Genomic DNA, 6,714 nt, shown 5'->3' on the forward strand with positions numbered 1-6,714 from the left:
CATTACAAAATCTACTTAGCCTGCAAAAAGGCCCAGCTTATCTTGAACTTAACCTATATGCGTTCTTCCTCTTCTTTTATCCCCTTAATCAAGTAACTTTATAACCGGGACAGGAGATAGACCTCCAAAATGTAAATAAACCTATGTAGACAAAGAATGCTGAGATCCAAACCAACACAGTCACCTAAAAAACCTTCTTATTAAGACAAAACTTCAAAGGAATTATAAATCACCTGTATATAGCATGCCTTACACTGACTCCTACGTAAAAAAAAAAAAACATATAAAACTCCATACCCTAAACCCTTAAGCATGCATCCTCTCCGAGGTTGCTCACACTCCCCTTTCTTTGAGCGTGTCACTCTCTGTTCTATTCCAGATAAGTAGGGAGGGGCTGCTGAGAGCTCTGATTTAGGCTTGCAAGTTCCCATCACCTGGGTGACCCAGACAGGACTGCAGCTGTACGATCATGCTCTTTAGTAGCCTACTGAAAATCTCCTTTCTTTGCCTTTGGGAAGTTCCCAGAACATAATCTCACCCTATCCAGTGCCCTGTGAACCCCCCAAATCCTGGTATGGTAGGGGACTTAGTTCCCACACTGTGCAAATTCAAGCGGACAAAGGATGCCAGGTTAACCCTGGCTTTAGGAGTTGGCAAGGGATTTGTCCAATGCCAAACAGGAGTTCAATGAACTTCTCTTTCTTGCCTTTGTCTACCTTGACTCTGGCCGGCTCTTCCCTTGGAGTGTATTCAAATAAAACTTTCATTCTGCTTTGCTACTCTGTCTCTGCCTTTCAGTTCTTTGTTGCAGTGGTCACAAGAACTGAGGAGGATAAACTCAACCCCTAACAAAGGTGCCTCTTGCTTACTATACAGGAGAGACATCTGCCTCAATTAATTTTAAAAAGTATTTCTGTAATCAAGCCAGAGTTATAGGCAATGAGGTGTTAGCTATTTCGAAAAAACTCTGGTGATTTCATCGATAAAGAAAAAAAGGTTTATAAAGCAAATAAAATTCATCTAGCTACCTATTTAAACTAGCTAAGTGTTTGGATTCTTATATTTTGTATTCCTAACCTAGCACATGAAGTTATACACGTTCAAACCAAAAGTATCTATTCATCTCATTTACTAGGTTAACTAATTAAGAAAATTATTAACTTAATTCATTAAAAACTGTAAAGTACAAATGTTTCCACCAAGTCTGATATTTAAAATACTCAACTTTTGAGAATTTCAGGCAAGTGGGAGATTACATGCTAATACCTCCATTTACTATTGCTTGGCCAACAAATCATAATCAAATAAAAATGAGATACAAGCTCATAGCAGTAATTAGAGTACCTCCTGAATTAGTTTCTCATTTGGACACTGAAGAACAGCCACATCATTTAAGCCACTCTTACAAGTGGTTTCCAAGTACAAGTCAGCAAAACTTTATAACCTTTCCTGCAGACATTTTTGGGGTATTCAAAGTTACTGCTGGGGGTCCTTGCCACCAAAGATTCTTGAACAGAATAAGACCTCTCATGCAAGATGGAAAGCCTGTGGCCGCACCCTCCTCCCCCAACAGCAAATCCAACTTTATTGTTTGAGAGTCTCTACAAAGTGGCTCTGTTTAAAGCTTCACCAAACTATTAGCAAATTTAAAAACCGTTTCTACCACAAAAGGCAATGCCATTTAATCAGCAATTTATTCAATGTGATAATACTGTTGAGTCGGTTTGCTGGGGGCTGTATTAACTTGTGTGGTTCTACTCTCAGCTGACACTCCACACTTCTCAGTGATGGTATGGAAAACTTAATGACCTAGGAGAGCCTGGGCCCTGACCAATCACAACCAGCACTGGCCAAGAACTAGCAGGTTGAAAATTCTGGAATGTTGGGCTCATCCATGCAGGCTCTACCCCATCTCTGGCTTCACAGTCCCAGTCCCTGGTCCCTACCCCTGGATGTGGGCGTCCAGGTTTTGCTTTGACCCCTTTCTTCTTGGCCTGTGGCCTCTCCCTAGATAAGTTCATCAACTCCTGGCTTTGGTCCCTACAGTACCCCAGTAACTCCCTGCGTCTCCAGCTGCTTATCGAAAATGTCTGTCAAGGTGACCTCCAGGACTTTTAAACTCAAAAGGTAAAATCACACTATTTCCCCCCCAATTCTTTTCCTCAACTACACAAGCAGAACACACATGTGCACACACATACGCACACTCACCCCACCTAATAGGTCTATTTTTCTCAAAACACTCCTTTTTGACTTTTCTTGACTTCTGTGGCACTGCCCTATTCAATACAGATCTCAGAGACTACTTACTTTCCAAGCTTTGGAAAAATCTATGAAACAAACCTTGAGATACATTCACTCAGTTCTGGAGACCTAGATAGGTCTGTGGGTGGACATTACATTCACCTGGCCTTGCCTCTTTGATCACGGTACCACCTTCCCCAAGGCTGCTCTGCTAGCCCCCAACTCTCCCCTGAATCCCTGAAATGGGAAGGAACACTGGCTTCCCCATTCAACAGCTCTCTTAAATGCAGTAAACATGAATAGCCAGGGGCTATTGATCTGTCAAAACTGCAGAAGAGTAGGATGCCAAATCTTTTTTTAAAACACCTGGTTCCAAACAATGGGTGCATAGAAACTTGGGGACGGCAGCCTTTGCTCCAGGTCCCAGGCACTTACAGTAGTTATTTTGTCATGAGTAAATGTAGATATTGATACCCTACAGCCCCCAGGGGGAGAGGAACAGAGACATCTGAAAACTCAGGGTATATTTTCCCATTCAGTGGAGGTGATCAACCTAGACGTGCCAGCAGTACACAAAGCCCTAAGTTGCTATTCCTTATACACAGCTGCATTCAAGGTACTGTCAGGGAAGGCTGGTTGAGATCCCAGCTTCCTAGCAACAGGAAGGTGCTGTAGGGCCTGTGTACATTGTTTACTAGACTCCTTAGTTCCCTGAGATCTGATCAAACCCTAGAGACTGATTCATGTTAATCAGGGACATGGAAGTGGACAAAACCAAAAATTTACTCTAAATTCACAAGAGGGATACTGTGCCTTTTTTCAATGTCCAGAATATACATTTTCACTACCCTGAGCACCAACAGTCCTCTGAAACTACCTAGATATCAGAAGGTAAACAAAAAAACATTTGGGGGCACTAAACATTTCCCAGAGTGAATCCTTGGAATACTGGATCTAGAAGGTGCTTTCTGGGAAAAGACTTCTGTGGCCAAATGAAGTTGACACACATACCATATTATGGTATCATCCTAAAAAGTCCCAAAGCACATTAAAATATTAAAGTCACTGAGAGGTCCTGTGGTGGAAAATGTGGTTCATGTTAGCATTTCTCTAATATTTTCACCTCTGTATTCTTTAGTACCATTGTATGCTGTACACAACTTGGTTAACTCTTCCCTAGACATACACTGCCTGGGACATATCCCTGAGCACAGCCTCTAGTAAGTCAGCTGTAGTACAGTGAAATGATTATTAGAGCTGGACCCCGGTTCTAGCTTTCCTGCTTTGACCTCTGCAGGCCCGTTTCCTCACCTACCAAATGGAATTAATAGTATTGTTGTGAGCATGACTGAGATTGTATCTATAAAAGCATTTTAAAAGTGCTGTAAAAATATGATTATCTGAAGATAGACTTCTTGCTGATTAACTTTTCAAAATGCATTTACCAAAAGCTACTTCTGTTCATTCTTTCAATTCTCATTCCTTGAATACTAGGCAGTAAGAGCTATGACCTGGCTTTTTATGTTAGGAAGTTCACAGACAGCAGGCAAGTGGGGTCAACTGGCAAACTGCTCATAAGTGATATACACACAGAGAATTCTGGGGGTGCTGAGGAGGTGCCTTACCAAGGAAAGGGGGCCGGAGGGTGGGGGGAGAGGTCAGGGAAACAATTAGGAATGTTGAAGGATCCTTAGGAAGGTTGGCTGTACAAGGTGGGTGGGACCTAAAACCCAAATGATATCATGTGGGGAGCATGTGTAGATGGTCCAAATAAGGCTGATGCCCCATACTCCCACCCCCACCCTAGTGTTGCATGCTCTTGCACAGAGGAGACATGAGTTATCCATCTCCTCTAAGCAGAGGAAGAGGGTTTAGCTCCTTAAGGAGTTGTTTTTGGAGAAGGAACTCCTCTTTGGAATGGGCTGTGGCATTTGAATCTGAAGAAAGGGAGGACTTTGAGTGGGGGTGCTAAGAGGGCTGCAGGGAAGTGATCTCTAAACAAGCACATACCACAGCCCTAAAGGGAGTCAAGCTCCTCCCATGTGCTCCTGCATGGGGGTAAAGTGTGGGCTATTTTAGACCTTCCTCCACTTAAAAACCTGTGTGCAAGAAAATGTCCCCAGAAAAGGAGGTCCTCGAAGCAGGCTGGTCTTCTCTCATGTTCCCAGCCTCCAAGTGCTGAGAGCCGAGTCCCTAAGCCCCAAAGCTCCTGTCAACCTACCAGCCTTCTCTAGTCCCACATGCACTGTCCCAGGTCCTTGCAGTCAGGGATCCCTGGTGCCCTCTGCGGAGGTGTAAGCATGGGGAATGTACTGGGGTTCTAGAGATATACTGAACCAGAGGCCAAAAGGAAAATGTCCACCTCTATGTACACTTATCAAAATATTTGCCCACATGTTAACTCTGTAAAAAGTTATTAAAAGCTCTACAGTAAAAAAACATGACTACATATAAAGCTATCATTGTCTAATCTACTGCATGCCATTGTCAACCCTCATAAACCCCCAGGCTGGGACCAGACAAACTGGGGGTTTGGAAACTGTTCCCACTGCACAATGATGCAGGGTAATAATAACAACCCCTCTTTATTTAGGAAGTTGGTTATTTTCTTCATCGTGAACTTTTTACATTAAATTTTCTCTCTTAAAATACTGCATTAAAATACTTTTTATTTACTGAGTGCTGCCTCGCGTTTATTTTTGCTCAGTATTTACAAAGTTCTATGGATCAGAATGCTCTGATGTTTCCTTACTCAAACTGATGTTGATGAGAGTGCTCTGACAAGTTCCTAAGAAACAACAATGTGCGTGAGACCCTCAGGCCTGCAATTAAGTGCGGCTCCACTGTGTGCCAGGTTGGTGTACGGCCTCTGCTGAATTAGGAAAGCCCAAAGGACTTGAGCTTTTTGAGAGGAGAGGTGCCTCTCAGGGCCCAGGGGACGGTCTTGCCTTGTATTTCTTGGCAACAAATAGCAGACCTTAAAGCTGAATTCTGCAAACTCTGCTGTTTCCCCGACCGTGGTGGGGCGCCCGGTGACCAGCGGGTGGACGCCGCTCTAGTGGAAGCCCAGGCCAAAGGTGGAGGCTGAGCCCAGAAGGGGACGAAGAGGCCTCAAAGTGGTAAAGTGGCCCCATCCCTTCCCGGCAGGATCTGCTGCACCACCATCAATCACCGCGACAGACCAAGCGACCCCAGCTCGGGCTCAACACCCTGCTGCCGGGCTTCAGCCGGGGTTGGAAGTTTCAGGAGGGGCGGCGTCTGCCCGGTGCACGGGCTTGGCTCACCTACAGAGTCTGCGCTGGGCACTCGGGCTGTGCAACCCTGGGCCCGGTCCGCGTTCACGGCGTGGAGCGCCCTTAACACACGTAGACGGCACGGCAGGTAGAACTTGACAAAACTCCTCATCATTCCCCCCACTCCCGCGCGCACGCACACGCACACCCGGCACCTGGAGCCCCGCGCCCGCACTCTTTGCTGCCTCACACCCGCCGGCGCAAAGGTCGGCAAAGGTTACCCCAGGAGCCTGCCTGGACCAGCTGCCCCCTGCCCGCGTCTCCTCCCCACGCCCCACACGCTCGCCTGCTCTCTCCCCAGGTCTCCTCGGGAGGGGTGGAGAGTGCGAGGTGCAGCACCCCGCGCCTGAAGCCCCGCAGAACTCCGGAGGTGGCCCGGGCTCTGGGTGCGGGCGCAGGGGGTGGGGTCTCCGCTGCCGCCGCCCCTTACCTCGCGCAGGCCCTCCCCGCAGGTCTGGGAGGCGGGGGTGACCGGTGGCCCCCCGGACTGGCGTGGGGCTGGGTTTCCCGGCCGGGGAGGAGCGGGAGGAGGAGGGAAGGGGGGGAGGGGAGGGAAGCTCTTTGTGTCTGCCTCGGGCCCTCCCTCCGGTCCTCCCCCCGCCGCCCTCCCGAGCTCGGGGAGGGCTGGAGGGGATATCGAGGAGGTGGGAAAGGCGCCTGCGCGACCCGGGGTCCCGGCACCCCCATCCCACTCCGTGCGCACCGCCCACCTCCGCCCCCCGGACGGGTATCCGGGGTGCTTACCCGGTGACCAGCAGCCCAGGCTGCAGGGAAAGAAAGCGGGAACCGAGAAAGTTTAACCGGCAGCAAACTTGGCTGGAGCGGCTCCCGACCCGCCTCGGCGCCGCCGCCCGGCCCTTCTGCACTCCCCCGGGACGAGCAGGGTTTTGTTCTCGGAGATTCCTCCCGGGCTCCTCTCTCTCTCCACCCACTGCGGAGCGGGACCCCCGTGCCGTGGCGAGCCCGCCGCCCAGCTGCAGGCCTGGATCAGCCGCGCAGGCTGGGCCGCCGCAGTCCCGGAGGCCAGCGCGAGCTCGGCCCCTCGTCGCCGGCTCGGATGCGCTCTAGGGGTCCGGGCGGCTGCCGCTTCCGCACCGCGGGGTGGTGCGCCGCATCCTTGTTGGGAAGCGGGCCGCCTGAGGCGGCTTCTGCGCGTGCAGGGCCTCCCAGCCCCGCC

General features: G+C 49.3%; 1 protein-coding gene across 8 annotated transcripts in view; it reads right to left on the reverse strand.

Annotated features, from left to right (window-relative positions):
- The window catches only part of RIN2 (Ras and Rab interactor 2), a 243,892-nt gene extending 237,489 nt beyond the window's left edge, over positions 1-6,403 (reverse strand). For 6 of the 8 annotated variants that reach the window (XM_036892260.2, XM_057502688.1, XM_057502691.1 and 3 more), the window contains exon 1: positions 5,968-6,078. The gene's annotated coding sequence lies outside the window, so the exon portion shown is untranslated. Of the gene's footprint in view, positions 1-5,967; positions 6,079-6,281 lie in introns of those variants that run through there. The other 2 variants (XM_057502685.1, XM_057502687.1) reach the window with 1 other exon arrangement.
- Between the last annotated feature and the right edge of the window lie 311 nt (positions 6,404-6,714).

Source organism: Manis pentadactyla, chromosome 5 (assembly GCF_030020395.1).
Source record: "Manis pentadactyla isolate mManPen7 chromosome 5, mManPen7.hap1, whole genome shotgun sequence".
Classification (NCBI taxonomy): Eukaryota; Metazoa; Chordata; class Mammalia; order Pholidota; family Manidae; genus Manis; species Manis pentadactyla.